This window comes from Quercus suber, unplaced genomic scaffold (genome assembly GCF_002906115.3).
Source record: "Quercus suber isolate HL8 unplaced genomic scaffold, Cork oak 2.0 scaffold_303, whole genome shotgun sequence".
NCBI lineage: Eukaryota > Viridiplantae > Streptophyta > Magnoliopsida > Fagales > Fagaceae > Quercus > Quercus suber.
The window spans coordinates 618,470-641,374 of record NW_027069759.1 but is presented as its reverse complement, the minus strand read 5'-3'; the positions used below and the strand labels follow the sequence as shown (position 1 = coordinate 641,374).

At 33.6% G+C, this 22,905-nt stretch overlaps 1 pseudogene; it reads left to right on the top strand.

The window, feature by feature from the left end:
- Positions 1 to 298: 298 nt before the first annotated feature.
- Positions 299 to 21,071, top strand: LOC112012798 (E3 ubiquitin-protein ligase PUB24-like; annotated as a pseudogene).
- The last annotated feature ends 1,834 nt before the right edge of the window (positions 21,072 to 22,905 follow it).

Sequence of the window (22,905 nt, the reverse complement as noted above, 5' to 3'; positions counted from 1 at the left end):
CTCCTAACATTTTCTAGCTATAAAAGACCAACATCATAACTCTAGATCTCTCTCTCATTCTTGCAATTGTACTCTCTCTCTCTCTCTCTCTCTCTCTCTCTTTTGCAATTGTTAATTCAGCCGTGTTCTCTTCAACCAATATTTCATTAAAAAAACAACAGTACAAACAATACAACCTTTGCCCAGGTACTTTTATTTGATATCCCTCTCATTCTCTTAGTCCCTACAATAATATTACTAAGTCTATATATTAAGATAGCCCATATAATAAATACATAACTTCTTTTTGTATTATTTCATGGATGACATTGAAGTTCCTCAACATTTCATCTGCCCCATTTCCCTACAAATCATGAAAGACCCTGTGACCACTATAACAGGCATCACATTCGACCGGGAAAGCATTGAACAATGGCTACTCACAAGCAAGAAAACAATCTGTCCAGTCACCAAGCAACCATTGCCAAAAGACCCAGACTTAACCCCTAATCATACCTTACGCCGCCTAATCCAAGGTTGGTGCACCCAAAATGCCTCACATGTTATTGATATAATTCCCACTCCTAAACCTCCTCTAGACAAGTTTCAAGTACTCAAACTCATCAAACACCTTTGGCAACCTGAGCTTCAGCTCAAAACTATATATTAAGCAATTGGTGTCACTTGCAGCTGAAAATGAAAAGAATAGGAAATATATGATAAAAGCTGGTTTGCCAAAAGAGATGTTAGTGTTTATTGTAACATGTTTCAAACAAGGCCAAATTGATGGTCTTGAAGAAGCTCTTGGTATACTCAACTTTATTCAAATCCCTTCAGCTGAAACAAAGCCAATTCTTTTAGAAAATCATGATCTTATCATCAAATCATTGACGTGGGTTTTAGGTTGTGAAATGAAAAATCAAGTCACGGTGAAGTCTCACACGATGTTAGTGTTGAAGACGATCATTGAAGCTTGTACAAGCTCAAATGTACTAGAATTAGTGACTCCTGAATTCTTTAAAAGGGTAGTAGAAGTTTTAAGAAGTGGAATTACTCAACAAGGAATCAATGCCGCTTTGGACGTGTTGTAAGAGGCTTGTGCATGGAGTAGAAATCTAATCAGGATGATTGAAGCCAACACAGTTTTTGAGCTCATTGAGCTTGAATTGAGTTTTCCTGAAAAGAAAACCACAGAGCTTATTTTAGGGATACTATGTAATTTGTGTTTTTGTCCTGATGGGAGAGCTTAGTTTTTAAGTCATAGAGGAAGCATTGCTGTGGTATCTATGAAGATCTTAGGCGTTTCACCAAAAGCCGATGATCGAGCAGTTTTGATTCTTTCAATGATATGTAAGTTTTTCGGGACATATATGGTGCTTCAAGAAAGGTTGAAGGTAGGTAAACGGTTTTTAGACCCCTTAACACAACTGAATTTATCTAGTTAATTAGCCAAGTGATTAACTTAGTCAAATTATGCAAATCTAGGTTGTTACAATCAAATGATCAGATCAAGTATATAGCAGCAGAAATATAAATAACACAAAAATATGATGACCCAGGAAAACCAAACCGGTAAAAACCTAGAGAGGATTTAACCTAGCTATCCTCAAGGTAATCTTGAATCCACTATCTTGAAAGAATCAAAGTTCATACAATAAGACTTACAAGCCCCCACGCTCGACTTCTTATTGCTACCCACCAGTAGAACTTACTGACATGACCACGTACAAGTTCTGAATCCACGAACTTCTTCTTTCTTGGATTTTGGATTCACCACCAGATACAATCACCCACGCTTGTTTTTCTTTAAGCTTCAATGGCAGCAACTAAGTTGATCATCAAGGTGTAGATAATATCTCCTCCTTGAAAACCCTAAGTTTTGTGTAAAGAAAAACTCTTCTAAATCTCACAAGAGATTTACATAAAACATTAATATGAGCAACCTCTAAAATATGGCTAGGATTTGCCTTATATACCTAGGGCAAAAACATAAAATCCTAAACATATTAGGAGTTAGGGCTGAGTTGGAAATTCTGCAGAAAAAATGCATCTGCTCGATTTTCGATTGATCAAGCCTAAGCTTCGATCAATCGAGCCAAGCCAAGATGCACAGTGAATTCTACATCAGCTCAATTTCAACTTTACATAAACAACACTACTTTAAGCAAGTCTAAACAAGACTAAATAACTTGTTTTGATCATGATTTGTCAACAATACATATTAGAGTTCTAAATACATTAAATCTTAAATCTTTAGAACCTAACAGTAGGGGCTGTGGAAAAGCTTTGCTCATTGACCAAAATTGATTGTGCTTCATTTTTGAAAGAGGAAGCAAGTGAAATCCTCAGGATACATTTTCCGGGGTGGAAGGATTCTCCTTGCATTGATCAATTTCAAGGTATCAGAGTCAAACCTAGGTAAAATGCAATGATCACCTTCTTCATATATATATATATATATATATTGAACAAATATAGGCAAAACGAGCTTAAGCTGGTTTGCCAAAAGAGATGTTAGTGTTTATTGTAACATGTTTCAAACAAGGCCAAATTGATGGTCTTGAAGAAGCTCTTGGTATACTCAACTTTATTCAAATCCCTTCAGCTGAAACAAAGCCAATTCTTTTAGAAAATCATGATCTTATCATCAAATCATTGACGTGGGTTTTAGGTTGTGAAATGAAAAATCAAGTCACGGTGAAGTCTCACACGATGTTAGTGTTGAAGACGATCATTGAAGCTTGTACAAGCTCAAATGTACTAGAATTAGTGACTCCTGAATTCTTTAAAAGGGTAGTAGAAGTTTTAAGAAGTGGAATTACTCAACAAGGAATCAATGCCGCTTTGGACGTGTTGTAAGAGGCTTGTGCATGGAGTAGAAATCTAATCAGGATGATTGAAGCCAACACAGTTTTTGAGCTCATTGAGCTTGAATTGAGTTTTCCTGAAAAGAAAACCACAGAGCTTATTTTAGGGATACTATGTAATTTGTGTTTTTGTCCTGATGGGAGAGCTTAGTTTTTAAGTCATAGAGGAAGCATTGCTGTGGTATCTATGAAGATCTTAGGCGTTTCACCAAAAGCCGATGATCGAGCAGTTTTGATTCTTTCAATGATATGTAAGTTTTTCGGGACATATATGGTGCTTCAAGAAAGGTTGAAGGTAGGTAAACGGTTTTTAGACCCCTTAACACAACTGAATTAATCTAGTTAATTAGCCAAGTGATTAACTTAGTCAAATTATGCAAATCTAGGTTGTTACAATCAAATGATCAGATCAAGTATATAGCAGCAGAAATATAAATAACACAAAAATATGATGACCCAGGAAAACCAAACCGGTAAAAACCTAGAGAGGATTTAACCTAGCTATCCTCAAGGTAATCTTGAATCCACTATCTTGAAAGAATCAAAGTTCATACAATAAGACTTACAAGCCCCCACGCTCGACTTCTTATTGCTACCCACCAGTAGAACTTACTGACATGACCACGTACAAGTTCTGAATCCACGAACTTCTTCTTTCTTGGATTTTGGATTCACCACCAGATACAATCACCCACGCTTGTTTTTCTTTAAGCTTCAATGGCAGCAACTAAGTTGATCATCAAGGTGTAGATAATATCTCCTCCTTGAAAACCCTAAGTTTTGTGTAAAGAAAAACTCTTCTAAATCTCACAAGAGATTTACATAAAACATTAATATGAGCAACCTCTAAAATATGGCTAGGATTTGCCTTATATACCTAGGGCAAAAACATAAAATCCTAAACATATTAGGAGTTAGGGCTGAGTTGGAAATTCTGCAGAAAAAATGCATCTGCTCGATTTTCGATTGATCAAGCCTAAGCTTCGATCAATCGAGCCAAGCCAAGATGCACAGTGAATTCTACATCAGCTCAATTTCAACTTTACATAAACAACACTACTTTAAGCAAGTCTAAACAAGACTAAATAACTTGTTTTGATCATGATTTGTCAACAATACATATTAGAGTTCTAAATACATTAAATCTTAAATCTTTAGAACCTAACAGTAGGGGCTGTGGAAAAGCTTTGCTCATTGACCAAAATTGATTGTGCTTCATTTTTGAAAGAGGAAGCAAGTGAAATCCTCAGGATACATTTTCCGGGGTGGAAGGATTCTCCTTGCATTGATCAATTTCAAGGTATCAGAGTCAAACCTAGGTAAAATGCAATGATCACCTTCTTCATATATATATATATATATATTGAACAAATATAGGCAAAACGAGCTGCATGTAATTACTTTGACACCACTTTTTTCTGTGACTAATGTTAATATCTTATTATATGGTAAAAGAAATCTAAACTTGATTAGCAATATGATTTTTGTTTTAGGGTAAATTGCAAATTACACCCCTAAAGTTTGGAGTTAATTAGATTTTATATTTTAAAATTTTAGAATTTGGATTTTACCTCCTGAAGTTTGGTGATGTTTGAATTTTACACCCTGACATTTCAGAATTTAGATTTTACCCCCTATATTTTAGAAGTATTTAGATTTTATTCCCTAAAGTTTTGGGGTGTTTGGATTTTACATCCTAAAGTTTCATAATTTTGGAGTGTAAAATTCAAACAATCCTAAACTTTAAGGGGTAAAATCCAAATTCTGAAATGTCAGAATGTAAAATCCAAACACCCCAAACTCTGGGAGGTAAAATTCAAATTCTGAAACTTCAAAGTATAAAATCCAATCACCCCCAAACTTTAGAAGTGTAATTTACAATTTATCATTTTTTTGATGTCAAAGAAAAAAAATTATAATTTTTTCTGTTAATAAAAGTCATTTGATATTCTTTATCCATTAAGTAAATACTCCAAAATCTAAGGGGTAAAATCCAAATTCTGAAACTTCAAGGTGTAAAATCTAATCACCCTCAAACTTTAGGGATGTAATTTTCAATTTATCTTTTTTTTTTTATATCAAAGAAAAAATCTATAACTTTTTCTGGTAATAAAAGTCATTTGATATTTTTTATCCATTAAGTAATAGGAATTGAAGTCTTATATATAAAGAGTATTATAAAAAGATTTGGAGGCATTGATCAAAATGATTCTTCCATTTGGAAACATGAGAAGAATCTTAGAAAAATGTAGAATGGCTTCTTTATAGAATTTATTTATTTTGTTTGCATACGAGCACCGTTGGAAGTTTTCCGTTTTGGGCTTCTGGCTCATGAGAGTGCAAAGTTCTAAGTTGATATTAAGAGTTTGTTTTTGTCATAACGAGATTTGGGTTAGTTAGACTATGTTTGGTTTGTGTGTTTTCATCATCCAATTCTCAATTTTCATAACCTATCATCCAAAAATTGTAGGCACCACTATTACAAGTGATGTTTAATTTGATTTTTTTTTACTCAATTCTCATCACTTATCACTAAAAATATTCAGATATGTTTGTGGTTTGTGAAGTTTGGTTAGGTGTGGTTATGAACCATATTGTCAACACTGGATTTTAATTCATGTTACACAAAGGGAAACTTTCACCTCACTTATATGTTGTTGGTTGTTAGCATATGGCTGCCAAGTTGAATATTTCTATTAACATTTCAGAATTCATTCCTAATATTATTCTGATTGACAACTAGAAATTTTTTAGGGGATAAAAATAAACAAAATACACAAGAAAGAAACCATAGAAATAGTAAAATGGCTTACCAAATCTCTAACTTGATCTTCAAAAAGAAAATGGAAGGAACCCTCCTTTGATTTTATTCAAATTTCACGTTTCTCTTATAGTAATTTCATAGTTTATGTCGATGGTTATTTTTTGAATTTGAACATTCAGGTTGAGAGAGACTAAAGCTAATGTAAAAAAAGATAATCACCTATGTGGACATTTGAAGTCATTGCTGAAGAGGCTCTAAGTTAGAAAACCATGACAATATTTTAAAATTTGGCCGGATACTATTAGTATAGAAATGTAATGGATGATCACATCATAATATGGGGCAACCTCACTCATGCAATAACCCCCGCTTTGTGAATGATGTTACTAACTTACTTCACTAACGTTTCATTAAAAAATAAATTTATGTCTCTTGCCAAAAGATATGAAGAAGTCCATAAATACATAGACTTCTTATTCAATTTGTATGTTTAGATTTTCTCTCTCCATTGTTATGTTGATGATCATGAATGATTTTTTAGAGTAGAGATGCCCATAATATTTCTTGTGCTTGTGAAATTGAACAAGCTTGTCCATGTCTTAAAGACTGTTAAATGTGTAGTCGCATAGCAAGCTTATAGCAGCTTGATTAAGCAAAAGGATTATTGAATTTTGAGGACTTAACCAGAGGCTAGTTGTCAAGGGACATGTCTAGAATTCAAATCCAGCCTCTTTTTGTTGTAAGTTGTAACTATCAAATTATAAATAAATAAATAAAAAAGAGGTCAGTCGCAAGTACTAAATAATACAAAACCAATGAATCATCCACCATGGGCTGTAGGATTAAACAATAATGCAAGACTATGCATAATATATGGGGTATATTCTACCAAACATGGAAGAAGCATATCATTGTAACTTGTCATTCCCAATATTAATTGGACATGCAGCAACATTGATCCAACCACAGCATCAATATTGGTAGTGCTGCTAGTGAACTGGTAACAGAATTTGTATTGGAAGACAAAACTTAAACATGATTTTGCAAATTAGAACTAATGTGGAGGAGATTAGGCATTTAATTGTCAATTTTGAAAGGTAACGAAAAGAGAGAGAGAGAGAGAGAGAGAGAAAGAAGAGGCATTTGTATCGCTGTGCTAGCATCGTACTTGGGTCAAGCTGCTAAACATAACCGGCCTTTCTTGTAAACAATTGGGCCCAACTTAGGCTGTCAATGAGTGGTTTTGTGCGTAACAAAAGCCCATAAGCTTTCCATTTAATTGTCAGTTTCATCTTGCCAAAGAAAGTGGTGAAGCTTCTTGAACAGAGTTTCAATCTTTTTTGTGTGTGTATATATATATTTTAATATCACTTTTTTAAGAATTTTTTTTTTTTTACTCCACCTTTAAAAACAAAAAATAAAAAATGATAAAAATCATCCAAATACAGTTAAACTATAAAATCGAGAGAAAATATATTAAAAATACACTTAGGAAAAATAATTAATATTGGTTGAAATAATAATAAAAAACACACATATAATTATGAGGATCATGAATCACACATGATATACATAGTCCATGTATGAAACAAGTAAATTTACATTAGTGCACCTAACAATAGTTAAATTGTACATTGTTTTAAAACATAGCTAACAATGAGTTTCAGTTAGTTTAATTGGTAAAGTCTCTAATGGTTGAATAAGAGATCTAAGGTTCAATTCTCGCCTACACTAAAAACTGACTGATGTCTCAGTCTGATGATAAAAAACTATCATCAGGAGTGAACGCTATAAATCAAAACTCTCTTAAAAAAAAAAATAATAATAATAAAACATAGTTAACAAAATAAAAATATGCACATTTTTCTTCAGTCACTGATTGATAAGTGAAATGTGGTAGACAAAACAAACTAGAACGCCAAGGGGTAGCTGGAATAGTTTGCTCAAATTTTGTCGTGCTTGGTAAAAACTAAAATTTGCTTGTTCAATCCTGGTGTGTACGTACTTTTCTTAATAAGATTCATTGTACTTCAGTTGACTTCTTTGATTATTCATTGCTAGTTGGGTCACATCTCCCCCCACCCCCAAAAAAAAGAAAAAGAAAAACGTGACTCGTAGTTTGACAAAAATAAATCATTTAGTTTGCAACTTGCGAGAAATGAGTGTGACTCCTTTAAGGCCTTAATCCAATAATCAATGTAGCATCAACAACTCCCTCTTTCTTTGTGTTAGAGTTGTAGTTGTGTTTGTCTAGTCCCATTTCAAAAGCTCAAGCTAATAAATGAGGAGTTTGCTTATGTTTATCAAATTAATCCATGCACTAACATGAGCAATGGAGTTATTCTATTATCTTCATATATAATTGCAATTAGACAACAAACTAATTATATAGATAATGGGGTTAATAGGCTTTTTTTTTTTTTGGTAATTTAGTAGTTGGGGGAGGAGAATTTGAACTCTGGATATTTTTGTTAGAAATATTAGAAAGTATCAACCAATTTAGCATAGCTTTGCCTATAAGGCTCTTGACAATAGTTTTCATTTTATGAAAATTGAAAAACCCTTTTTACTCTAATCTGTAAGAGTTTTAATGATTAGTCATAGATTTATTTAAGAATTGGATAATTATATTTGAGAAAATAATCTAGTGGAAACCTCCCAATTTCTTATATCTTGAATTGTTAGTATGTTGTATAAAATTTATAAAAAATAGTAAATATGTAAAACATGTAAACATAAAACGACAAGAGACAAAATTGAGTATATTGGTACGTAACTAACAATATACCATTTTCCCTAAAAGTTTGGTTAGGGTCCATTTGAACATTACATTCATAATCCATGTAACTCAATTATATTAAGTTAAAATAGGGGGATTTGTTTTTGGGTTTTTATGATTATGAGTGTACGTTTTTAGACCTTTGTAAACTTGATTGTTTAACTTAATTAATTAACCAAGTGAATACCTAGGTTTATTATTCAGATCTAGGTTAAAACAAAAATAATCATATCATATAAACTAGCGGAAAATATAAAGAACACAATGATATGATGACTCAAGAAAATCAAACTGGTAAAAAACCTAAGGAGGATTTAACCTAGCTGTTCTTAAGGTAAAAAACAAATCCACTATGAAAGAATTGAAGTACAATAGCGACTTAGACCACTAACATCCTATTGCTACCTCGAGTAGGAAACTTACTACCACAACCACGTGACAGCTCCGAGTCCACGGACTATTTCTTTCTTTAACCTTTGCAAAAACACAAGCTCACCTGCTTGTGACTTTGAGACTCCACTCAAAGATTTTGGATCTCCTTAAATGTTAATCTTGTATGCAGCAACTTCTACAACACTAGATCTTGAAATTTTCAAGGAATAATATTGATAGAAGACATTAGAGAGTTTTTGGGTACAAAACCCCAGATCTACAAAAGAGGCACAAGATGCACTCTAATCTCTCTAAAAAAACTCTGAAAATCGTCTCTAGGGTTGGCTTATAATGTCCTTTAAATACTGGAAAAAATGGCTCGCGATTTGGGCTTCAAATGGTCAAGTTATGGGCTTTTACTTATGCTGATTTTTGTTGATATGCAATTTTCGATTAATCGAGTACCAACCGAGAACCAATCAAATGAAACAGCTTGTAACTCATTTTTTTATCCCGAACTTGAGTTTTTTGTCTTGGGCTTCAATGTAGACCATTCTAAACCAATGAGACTTACTTTTTGTCATGTTTTATCATGGTTTGCCAACATTACAAACTCAAAACCTAACAATGAGAATTCACAATTTCAATGTTTAAAATGAGTACAATTTTTACATACATTCTTCCTTTCATTAATCATGAATTCTTCTTATTCTCTCATATATTTGTCTACCTAAATCCCAAATAAACTCTCCTAAAACTCTTCTTTCAAATCATAGCTAAACTCCTTTTTTTGCACTGCAATGAGGCACTCCTTTACTCTCAATTGCCCATAATAGGTTCACATAGAATAAAAATCTTCCATCTTAATTACTGCTAATGTTCCATATTTTATATATATATATATATATATTATTTATTTATTTATTTATTTGAGAACTATTATACTATGTTCCATTTTATATTTTGTCAACTTTGCGTGCATTTGCTTAAGGATTATTAGGCGCTTTGCATTTTTTGGGTTGGTCCCATGGCACTATTCATGACCCAGCCAAACTTCAAAAAACGTGTATAAGTAGGTCAGCCATGGGTCCCACGATACTATTTATAGTTTAAAAATTATTTTACTACAGTATATTTTCAACAATAAATTTTCAATTTTCAACAAAATAAGTAGCATCCAAACAAACCCTCTAATATATTGTGTTTGACTTGTGTACTTTATATTGAAAAAAAAAATAACATATAACAAATTGCGATTGTTACAGTACAAAGTAAATTATTAAAAATGTATAAAAAAGTTTTTTTTTTTTTTTTTTATAGAAAGTTTCAACCTATGGCTTCCGCTCCTGATGATAAATTTTTATTTATCATCAGATTAAGACACTAAGGTGTTGTTTGGATTTAGGGAAACTCAGTTAACAAAACTGAGATTTGTTAACTCATATCTCAAAATCTGTGGGCCCCACATGCACAAAGTTTTTTTGGCTTTTTTTTCCGAATGTGAACTCAATTAACAAATGTGAGAATTGTGGGATATGAGTTATCAGTTTTGGAAACTCCTCCGGGTTGTTTTCTATTTTTTTGAGTTTTGAGTTTTGTTCACTTAATGGCAATACGTGTAATTATTGGGCTGCTTTTGGGTCCCACAACAGTGTTACATCAAATCATAGCAGACCCACTTTCACTTCCAACGGCACTTTGTGTTTACTTTCCCAACTACCTTCAGCCCTTCACTACACAACTTTTCATCACTTCTATTTTCTTTCTCCCAAACCCACAGCACAGCAACAAGTCCGAAGCGCCACAGCACAGCAATGACTGAAGTCTGAAGCACATCTCTCTGCCGATCAGCACCTTCAGCACAACTTCGTGAACCGCTTTTTTTTCCGGTGAGAATATTCAGCCCTTCCATCTGTTGGGTTTTATTTTGATTTTTTTTGTTTTTTCCATGTTCCTCCATTTTTTGTGTTGTGTTTACTGAGACCTTGATGAATGGCTGTGAATGCTTGTTTTTTTATGCCTCTTTTTTTACTCTCTACTCAAGTATAGCTTTTATGCCTCTTTTTATGTTTTTAATTTTTTTTTTAGAAGTTTCTGGGTTTTTTCCTCTGTTACAGCCATGGTGAGTGAACAATGTCTGCTTTGCTTTGCTTTGCCTTTGGCTTGGGAAAAAAAAATTCTGTACCGAGTGTTATGCAAATTTTCTGTACAATGTCTGCCTTTGGTTTGTTCCTTCGTTTGGGTTTTTGGAGTTCGAGATGAGGAAGGACAGAGGAACCTCTGAAAGCACCTTCAGCCCTCTTCGCAATGGAGGGATCTAACGCAGTGGAGGTGGAGAAGTGAGGAGCAGAAAATGAGAGGCGGAGTGAGGGTTTGAAAATCTCAAGATCGGTGGTGAGAGAGTGGAGACGTTGTTGTGTGCTTGGAGAGTGATGAAGTTGGGGACAGAGTGTTTTGTTGTGGAAAAGGCGTCAAGAGGAGAGAGAGAGCCAACGCGGGTAGGCTTGGTGACCGATCTGTGCACTTGTTTTGGAATTGATTTTTGTGGGACCCAGTGAGTGACATAAAGGTGAGTGATTGAATTGAAAAACTCACTGAAATATTTCACCCAAACAACCCACCAAACTAAGTTATAGAAATTTGGGTATTTTTGAGTGAAGAGTGATCAGTGATCAGTGATAAAAATTGAGTGAAGAGTGATGAGTAAACAAAAAAAATAAACCAAACAGGGCCTAATTAGTTTTTAGTGTAGGCAGTTTTTATTTATTTATTCTTGTTCATATAATCATGCACATTGTAACTGGCACAATATGTTAACTAGAAAACTTTTGTCATTAAAAACTTAAACGTGCAAATTTGAGAAACACTTGTTTGTACAACTGATATGTACCTAAGAGGCTAAGACTAAGAGATGATTGTGTTGGGAAATTTAGACCCCGGTTAATAGAATTAACAAGTTTTAAATCCAGGTTGTTAATTAGATTTATTATAAACAAAACTTATTAAAACAAACAAGCATCAATATCATGTCAAAATCGTGCAGCGGAAAAATAAATGAGACAAGATATGATAACCCAGGAAAACCAATGAAACAAACTAGTTTCACAGTAAAAACTTGGAGGAATACCTTCCCAAAAAGCAATCCACTATAGTAAAGAGAAGTTTCAGATCTAGTACAAAACCTTTGTCTTTAGACTCTACAATCTCCGTAGATGAACTCACAGCAGAAACCTTCTACCACTTTAGAATCTCTGAACTCTTCAATATATGAACGCCACCCTTTAATGCAAGAATTCCAATACGTGACTAACCAATTGCGCGGATCGCAGTACGCGACTTAATCATTAACTAGAAGAAGATTGTTGGTTGCAAAATTCTTCACTTCATCAACAATAAAGATCAAGAAGCACTTGGAAACAAAATCCTAAGGCGCAAATACACAGTAGCTTCTTTTAAAGAGAATAAAGCATCGGTCACCTTTTGCATATGTTCTCCTTGTATTCTCTTATGTGACGGCCTCTAAAATAAGTCTTATATAGGTCTAGGGTTGTGAGAAAAGAAACCCTACACATACATGTTAGCATGGGCTGAAAATCAAATTTGAAAATCTGAATTCTCGTAACCTCGACCGATCGAGAGGTATCAAGGAGGTGTTGAGCTTTAAACTTCGACAGATACAACTATCGAGAAGCTATCGAAGAGCTTTCGAGGAGATAAGAGCTTTCTCGATCGATCTACTAACTGTCGAGAAGTTATCGAGATTGCGATAAGAAGAAGTTAAAAATCTCGATAGATATAGCTGTCAGGAGGTGTCGAGCAGCTATTGAGTTATCTATCCAGCTTTATTGAACAACTTTTTTACACTTGTTTCTTGGTCCAATCCTCATGACTTTAATACTAGACTTGAACAACATGTTTTTTAAAGTATTAAACATATCCTAGATCTACCCTTACAAGTAAAGTGCGTTTTGTCAAAAGATTAGCCAACTACATAAAATAGTGACTTATGTTCCTAATAAGTGAATCACATATGTTCTAACAAGTGAATCACATATGTCCTAACAGATTGGATATTATTACTAGTAAAAGCTTTCATGTGGAGGAGCCAATTAGACGATTTCATTATTTCCATTTGTTTTTTGTTTTTATAGTGCCACGTGGATGTCATGCAAACACTCATATACTTTTTAAATTGTAGTTGATTTGCTAAAGCGTTAGGCCAAACGCCTTCCGAGTGCTTACTTTGATTTGTAACTTTTTATTTATTAATTTTTTGGCTCAATAATATTATAATTATAATAAATAATAATAATATAGTGCTTTCCCAATTAATACCACGTGTCGGGACAAAGATTGACGTGGAACTACACAACATGAAAAGTCAAAACATGTTGTGATGAGGCTCATTACTGATTACACACCCACCATGTTTTACCAAGAAAAGAAAACTCAATAGTTAACCTGATTTTTATTTTTTATTTAGCTTTTGCTAAAAAGTTAACCTGATATATAAAAGAGTAACACTTTATTGCATATCCCATTAAACTTGTAATAATGGTTGTCTTCCACCACAAAGGAAAGAAAAAGAAAAAAAGAAGTAATCCTCTCCTTTATTTATACTTTTTTTTTTCTTTATAAATTTTAGTTTCTTACTATTTATTTGGGTGATTAAGGTAATTTTGACCAATTACATCAAAGCAATCTATATTTGCACACAAATTAATATATATTGTTGGTATTTATAAACTTTTAAGCCTCCCATGTCTTGTCATCCGTTATTCGTGAATAAATTAAATAATAAATTGAATTCATATCACATCTCATCTCATATTTTTGGGCCATCATAATGCAACTAAGCACATATCATGTTGAAAAGTTAATTCAATTGGTGCAAATATTTTTGTTGTAAGCAAGCATATTTAATCAAAAAATAAAATTGGAACATAAATTTAACAACAAATGAAAGCTTTCACAATACTCTAGAATTACGTAAAGACTATTTTTAAAGGTTGATTTCGAACAACCTGAAGTGATTAACTTGGTGCAAATGGTTTCTCAGCAATCAACCTTCAATTGCAAGTTTAGATTATAGTGTCTTCCTCCGCAATGGATGCATGCACTTTCAAAGCACAAAGGTTAAAGAACTACTCAACTAGGTCTTCCTTACCAATAGAGAAGAAATAAAGCTAGTTTTGTTAATTTTCGATCCTGCATATATAGAGCATGCCAAGAGTGAGAAAGATTGAAAGTTGAAGAGTAAATAGAAAATAGTAAAGTTGTTTGCGTGTTCTTAAAGCTTCACTACTCGATATTTTATTGACAAAAAAAAAAAAAAAAAAAACTTGGGCTTAATAACCTAAGGTTAGGCAATAGTTTAACGCCTAAGTCGAAAGTAATAGTAGAAATTCAATTAGAAATTGAAACACTAAATTATGCCCTCTAAAATAACAACTAGTTAGCAAAAATCCGACCAGAATCCGAAACACTAAATTATGTTCTCTAAAGTCTCTAGAAATAGAATTATTCCCATGAGAGAGAGAGAGAGAGAGAGAGAGAGAGAGAGAGAGAGAGAGAGAGAGAGAGAGAGAGAGAGGAAAAAAACACTAAATTATGTTCTCTAAAGTAGGGATAGCAAAATTGGACACGACCCATAAACCTGACACGATACGAAATTAGCATGTTATGGGTTGAGGCTTAATGGATTCATGTTTTATTCGGATTAACATGACTGACCTGTTTAATAAACGGGTTGAGTTATATTCAATACATAGAACCCGTTTAACCCCTTTAACCAATCTGATCTGTTTAATTAAATGACATTTTACTAATATATCATTCAAACTCTAAGTATATAAATTTATTAATTGTTGTGGTTTATTTTTTTTGACATATTGTGATTGATTATTTGTGATATTGGGATATAATTTAATTTTGAATGATTATTTGTGATGCAGTTACTCGTTAGTTCTGAATTTTATATTAAAAATATTTGTTTGTTTATTTTTTCATAATTTTCATTTTGATAAAATTTGATAAACAAATTGACATGACTGAACCGTTTAATAAATAAGTCGTGTTTGGGTTGAAGAATCTTGACCTATTTAATAAACATGTCAGGTTAATGTTGACCTATAGAAGTGTTCACCAAACCGCATAAACCGCACAAACTGCACCAAACCCGCCCACAAAATAGCATAACCGCACCGTAAGTAACAATACACTGCACCGCACTCTCTCTAAATATTTATATATTTATATATTTATTTATTTATTTATTTTTAATATTAAATATATTATTAATAGTTTAATAACCCTAATTTTTCAACAAAAAAAAATGATAACCCTAACAAGTGTTGACTAGAAAAGCCAACCCAAAATAAAGGAAAACTAACTAAATAATTTAAAACTTGGCAAAAAAAAAAAAAAAAAAGGAAAAATTAGTTTTGAGATAGGTAAGAAATGCCCAAAATTTGAAAAATATACAAACTTCAAACCTCATCTTATATATAGCACCGCACATGTGACCGCAAAAATGAAGTGCGGTGCAGTTATGATTTTAGTTAAACTCTAAACCGCACCACACCGCACATGTGATTGCAAAATAAGGTGTGGTGTAGTTATAATTTTAGCTAAATCGCACCGCAAAGTGCAATACTAAAAATGACCAAAAACTGCACCTCGAACACTCCTATTGACCTATATAGTCAAATACTCATAAGGTGACACAATACGAATCCAATACGTAAACACGAATTGCCACCCTTACTCAAAAGTCTCTAGAAAGAAAAATATTTCTAAAAAAAAAAAAAAAGACTTAAAAAAATTGGGTCTTATGTTTGACATATATAAAGTCAATCACTAAATTAGACATTATATCTAAAATAAATAAATAAATAGCCATAAGAATACATTTTTTTTAAAAAAAAATTAAGGAAAAGCAAGTTCCTAACCACCGTGATACTTAAAAAAGGGAGGAAAAATTTTGTTGTTCCAGACAGACGCCAAGTCACAAAGAATATTCTTTAAAAAAAAAAGTCACAAAGAATAATTAAAGACAAATTTTCGGTGGATGCACGTCGGTGATGATTGTTATTATCATTTTGTTTTTTGTTTTTGAGAAGAAAGATACTACGGTGGTGATTAAGTTGAAATTTCAAGGTCTCTTTTTTTTTTTTAGAAACTAAATTTCAAAGTCTGTCTTCACTCTTCAGTGTGATCCACTTTTATTCAGATTTTAGATAAGTCAAGTCCATGGTATTTATTTTTATTGCTTTTTTTAATATAATTAAATATCAATAATCTGAAAATAAATTATACAAATTCCTTACATTTCTAGTTACATGTGGCAGTCGGTTAAATGGTTGACTTTAATATTAATTTAAGGAAAATGCTAACGAACAATATTAGTTAATAATTCATTTAAAGAAGTTTTTTATGGAAAAAAATAATTAATATTTTGATAACTTTTTTCATTTCCCATAAAAGTGGTGTCAAAACTTTTTTAAAATGAATTGTTAACTAATGTCCTAAGGGCACTTGTTAGCATGACCCTTTATTTAATCCTCTATCTTTTATTTTTTTTAAATTTTCTTTTTTATATAGAATTCTACTCTAGTCTAACATAAATACATGCCTGTGAAACTCGAGAAATTATATGATTTTCATAGTGGATCATATCACTTGTCTACTATTCTAATAAAAAATTTTCACATATTTAAAATTACTGAGTCATTTTATGATATATAAAAAAAATTAAATAGAAACTAACTTTCTTGTTAAATTGACTCAACAATTTTAAACAGATAGAAATCTTTTAATGAAATGGTAAACAAGTGACGTGGACAGGGGTGGAGTTAGGATTTTTTTTTTTTTTTTTTGGGGGGGGCCAAGTTGCAACTCTAATATATTTAAGACATCTCCACATACACATATATATACGCTTTTTTATTATATACACATTTTTTTTATTTGATAAGTTATATATATACACACATACCAAACAAACAAAAAAAGCTTAATAATTTCAATCAAAATTATGTTTGGTAGCGATCTTACATAAAATAAAAATCATTTTTACTATTTCTATAGTGAAATTCTTAAAAAATTTCATTTTCAATACAAATTATGAAATTTTATACTAAAGTAAGCAAAAAATATTTCAATTGAACTAATGAAATTTTCAAAAACATAAATGATCTAAAACTTGGAGGAATAAGTTAGGCTTCAAACATATTTGAAACTATCTTGCTCTAACCTATTATATAGTAACTAAAGAGACATTTTATGTATAGTTTTAGTGACATTATTTTTCTTAATGAGTCAATGATTTGTTAATCGCCATATAACTTGTTGAAAAGATATAGATTCAAATATGTTTGGTACCAAACTTTATCAAATATTTAATAGATATAAAAGCATATTTTACAATAAAAAATAGAATTGCGAAAAATAATGTTATGTCTCTATAATTATTAGATCAATTTTTCTTTTAACAGCATCATTGAACTAAATCAAAATTTGGCCGGGGGGGGGGGGGGCAACTCTTATTTTTTAGACTAAATTTTGAAAACATTAAAATAATTATATATATATATATATATATTTCAAAATTTTGGGGGGGCCATGCCTTACACATAGCTACACCCTTGGATGTGGTCCACTATAAAGACCTTATAATTTCTCATGAAATTCTCTCCTAAAAACTTAAACTCTGACTTTTACCCCCTTTTTATGATTAGTGACATCAATTTGTAAGATTAATATAACACAACTTTATTACAAAAAAAGAAAAAAAAGAGTAATGTTAGGTTTGTTATCGATTCTAATTTGGATTTACCATTGACTGTACTTTTTTACTTTCTAATAACATTTTGCCACTTAAGATTTGTTGTGGGCCTATAGTATTACTTTTCTTTTCTTTTCTTTTTCTTTTTTAATTTTTTTATTAACATGGGATGAGAAAAAAATTGTTTATAAAACTCACCTATATAGAACCAAACATATTGTAATAAGAGTAAGATTTAGGTACAGTACTTAAATATTGTGCCTTAGGTTTCCTTCTTAAGATTCTGTTATGTGGATTTTTTCTCATAGGATAGAAGTATATTTCTTAGTTAAGTAACCGCATGGCTAAATCTTAAGAATAGAACCTAAAGAACAACACCTAAAATAATGTAGCAAAATTTTGTCCTTGTAATAATACCAAATATCCTCTCCTATTTTCAGTCTATTTTTTTGGGGAGATAAAATGCTTTATTTTAAGTCTATTTAAAAGTTAAAACTAATCCAAATTTTATTACAAACACTCATTATTAGTTCAAATATAAATTTAAATGAAAAAGTATATTATGTTCTTATATATTGGTTTTTCATATCTTATTCGAAAATGAAAAATGAAATCAACAAATTTATTGCATTGATCACAATAACAAATTTTAAGTAGGAAGTAACAAAATAATTTTTTTCTATAATAAAAAATCAAGAATGAACAATTTGCATACTATAGCAAATAATATCCTTACAAAGGTTTTTTTTTTGGGGTGGGAGGTGGAATTTCAATTTAATCCCTAGAGTTGTTGGACTACTCTTAAAATCTAAGGTATAAATTGAAATTTCCCTCTCTTTTTTATTTTAAAATTTTTTTTATTTAATAGTTATAATAATAGAGATGGAGAATTTGAATAGTATTTTCTCTTAATAAATGAGAGTAAGCTATGGCACTAGAAAAATGATCATCTCTATTTCAAATTTAGTCCATTTTATTCATTTCATGGCTCATATTAAATTTTGTAAATCTAAAGATGTACTAACTCCCAAGTTATTTGTTGTGTGTGTGTGTATATTAAAATTTGTTATATTTCTAACATTACTCAATCACTTAATCTAAAAACATGATGCATGCATAAGTGCGCATGCACTATAGGTTAATAGTCATTTAAAAAAAATATTAATGATATTATGGTATTTAGCACAACTCTCAAACTTTTGTTTTTTTGTTTTAATTAATTTTATTAACAAATCTTTTCCCTTAAGACTTATATATATATATATATATATTGTGGGGTTAAAGAATTTGGCAACCCCAACCCATTTTATACTGAGCCCAAGGCCCACGCTGAGGAAGAAGGAATGTTTGAGGACGAACGAAGAAGGCCCAAATTGCCGAGGAACATCGCTGAGGACAATCCTGTCCTCGGTCAACCAAGATCATGGAAGGAAAAAGCGGTACTCCATCAAAGATAGCTTCCTAGAGCATTCTAAAAAGAAGGACGAATGCAATGGGCCAGCCACGGAAGTATGATGGAGGAGCAATTTAAGGAGAAACTGTCACCTCCACATTAAATGCCCACAACTAACGTTCTAGGTGCATTGATGAGAAAATGACTCCTGAACAGTGCTACCTCGGTTACCGCAACTAACAGAACACCAAAAAGGGCGTCTGATAGGACAGGCACTCAAGTATAGGCTTGGATAATCAACAAGTGGAAGGACAAGATCATTTAAAAAGGACTATATAATTGGAGAAACTCACCATAGAAAGTGGGTGGTTGGAAAAAGGGAGAGAAAGTATTATGGCGATCTTAAGAACTCCTGTAACCATTGTCACCCAACATATATATAGGAGTAGAGCTCCTCGGATTGTACAAAGGACAAACTTCCTCTGATAAACTTAGCTCATTTCTATTTGATCAACATAAAAACCCATTTTAACCGTTATCCCTTACTAAAACCTAGCTCTTCGGCCCACTCTCTACAAATTCATTGTATTAGGTTCACTAGGCCTAGATGCCATTCATTTTTGGGCTTAGTCCGAAAATCGAGACCCTACAATTGGCGCTGTCTGTGGGAAGAGCTTGTGTGATAGTGAGTGCAACGGGTAGTTAAGATAGGATTAGGCCCTCATCGGCCAAAGTCCCTGGGGAAAGCCATTATGGCGGCCAGTTTACTATGCGAGTAAGACACTACATGAGGCACACACAGTTGTCATCCTAGCTCAGCTTTTGCTTAGGTCTATGCTTCGAAATGTGGATTATACAGGGAGGATTGCTAAATGGGGGACAGTTCTAAAGGCTTCTTACACTAGGTACATGCCCCGTACCTCTGTCCAGGGTCCGGTCCTTATGTATCTAGCGGCCGAATTCGCCGGACCTACATTAGAGGAAGGGGCAGTAACACAGAGCAATTCAAGGAGGCTCTGTGACGAGGCTAGTTCTGGAATGTATATGTCAATATCTTCTAACCTATTGAAGTGGTTAAACGAAACTTTAGCTATGACGGGTCCTCGGATCTCTTACTTTGGGGGAATTAACACACACTGGCAATTATCTAAGTGTTGGACAAAACCAAGGTCTTGCATGGCTCCTCGGACCACAAACCTATGAGGAAACTAATGACTTTTGATAATACCTAAGTGTTGGACAGAACCAAGGTCTTGCATGGCTCCTCGGACCACAAACCTATGGGAAACTAAAAACTTTCGACAAGCACCTAAGGGTTGAATGGAATCAGGGTGTCGTACGGATCCTCGAACCACATGCTTCAAGAAAATTAACGCTATGACATCACTTTACAAGTACTTAAACAGAACCTAAGGCGTGCCTAGATCCTCAGATTAGACGCTTGGGGAAAACCGACGCCATGACATTATTATAAATGCCGAACAGAGCCTTAATACACGTTGGTCCCCTCAGATGACTTACTTTAAATCCAACATCCTTTCGTGGTTGCACAATTTGCGGTATAGAGCACATGGTTATGTTCCTGATTATTCCTACATAGTTAGCTTATTTAAGGTTAGCAGCCGGGTGCTATTGTCGGTTTTTTTAAAGTCAGGGTGACAACTTTTTGTTATCGTCAACAACACTCGTTCCAAGTTTGGAGGGAAAAATAACAACACACACATTAAATAATTACTGCAGAGAAAAGAAAAAAAATTCAAAAAGTAAAAAGTGCATCCATTTTTTATTAAACAAAGGAAAGGTACATCATACACCAAATGGCTTAGGTAGACTTGTTTTAAAGCTAACTATAAAAAGAGAGGTTGAGGCAGGCTTGTTTTAAAGCTAACTATAAAAAGAGAGGCTGAGGCAAGCTTGTTTTAAAGCTAATTATAATAGGAGAGGCTAAGGCAGGCTTGTTTTAGGCTAACTATAAAAAAGAGAGAAAGCTCGTGGGAATGGTAGATTCGCAATCTCATCCCAGCAGCAATCGAGCCAATATGGATGGTACTGGCGATGAGAAAGAAGAAGAGGCAGAAGTGCCTGATGGCTCCATCCTAGGATGTTCCCTTGATTCTCTCCCAGTTTCATGATAATTAAGCATTGGAGACGCCAACACTCGGGTATCAACCATTCGGTAATCTTACAAACCTCCATCGGTAAGTAAACTGGATGCAAATCACTATCAACTCGAAGGGCAGGCAAAGACGCATACTGGAGAAAAATGTTATATTTTTCACGAACTTTTCTCCTAACTGCAAGATTTCCTACCATCAAGGTGAGACCCAAACTTTGTCGCACCAAAAGTCTAATGCAATTTACGCTTGCTTCGGTTCTTGGCTGAAGGAGGAGGGTCTTCTTTCTTGCTCAGTTGAAAGGTAGGAACATCTTTAGCCTCTGCTTCCTCTGCCTCAACTGCGTTGTTCAGGATCTGGGCAGCATTCTTGGTTCCTAAAAAGGGCTTGGCTTCCTTGCCCTTGCCTTTATCCAGGGCCATTTCATTCCCTAGGCCTTGATCACGATCTTGGCAAGGTCCTTGGAAATGCCTGAAGGGTTGAGAACTTGAAGTTCCTGCCGAACTCGAGGATTTGTAAATGTGAAAGAATAATTCCCCCAGAGTGCCTTATATAGAAGGCAAAATCTAGCGAAAATTAATCTGCACGGAATTTGAAGAAAGAGTTACAAGCGAAATAACTCCTGCCCAAATTCTGAAGAAATCCTCAACTGTTAAATCTGCATTGCTTCATAAAGGTATTAATGAAGGCGCGCTCCGTATACCGAAGCGACAGGAACGTGCCTTGCGCAGGTGAAGAGACTCAGGTGCTGACAGAAGACAAGACTTGACAAGCCGTGACAACGACCTGAGGACATCAAAATTCTCTTCTCCATCCGAGGAGCCGGACAGCAAGATTTTGAGGGGCTATTATGGGGCCAAAGAATTTGGCAACTCCGGCCCATTTTATACTGAGCCTAAGGTCCACACTGAGGAAGAAGGAATGTCCGAGGACGAACTAAGAAGGCCCAAATTGCCAAGGAACATCGCCGAGGACAATCCTATCCTCGGTTAACCAAGATCATGGAAGGGAAAAGTGGTACGCCATCAAAGGCAGCCTCCCAGAGCATTCCAAAAAGAAGGACGAGTGCAATGGGCTAGCCACAGGAGCATGGTGGAGGAGCAATTCAAGGAGAAGCTATCACCTCCGCATTAAATGCCCACAACTAACGTTCTGAGCGCATTGATGAGAAAATGACTCCTGAACAGTGCTACCTCAGTTACCGCAACTCACAGAACGCCAAAAAGGGCGTCTGATAGGACAGACACTCAAGTATAAGTCTGGATGATCAACAAGTGAAAGGTCAAGATCGTTTAAAGATAACTATATAATTGGAAAAACCCACCATAGAGAGTGGGTGGCTGGAAAAAGGGAGAGAAAGCATTATGGTGATCTCAAGAACTCCTGTAACCATTGTCACCCAACATATATAAAGGAGTAGAGCTCCTCGGATTGTGCCGAGGACAAACTACCTCTGATAAACTTAGCTCATTTCTGTTTGATCAACATAAAAACTCATTTTAACCGTTATCCCTCACTAAAGCCTAGCTCTTCGGCCCACTCTCTACAAATTTATTGTATTGGGTTCACTAGGCCTAGATCCCATTATTTTTGGGCTTAGTCCGAAAATCAAGACCCTACATATATGTATATGTATGTATGTACGTATGTGTGTATGTATATTAATAGGTAACGCCGAGAGAAAATCCAATTAGATTTTAAATTGGAATTTAATTAAAGTCTAATTTTGTGCCATGTGTCCCATCTAATCCAAGTTTTTAAATGTTTGTGCTAAGTTAGTTAATTCAATGTAAAAATTGTAATTCAATTAAAGTTTAATTTTGCACCATGTGCCTCATCTAATATAAGTTTT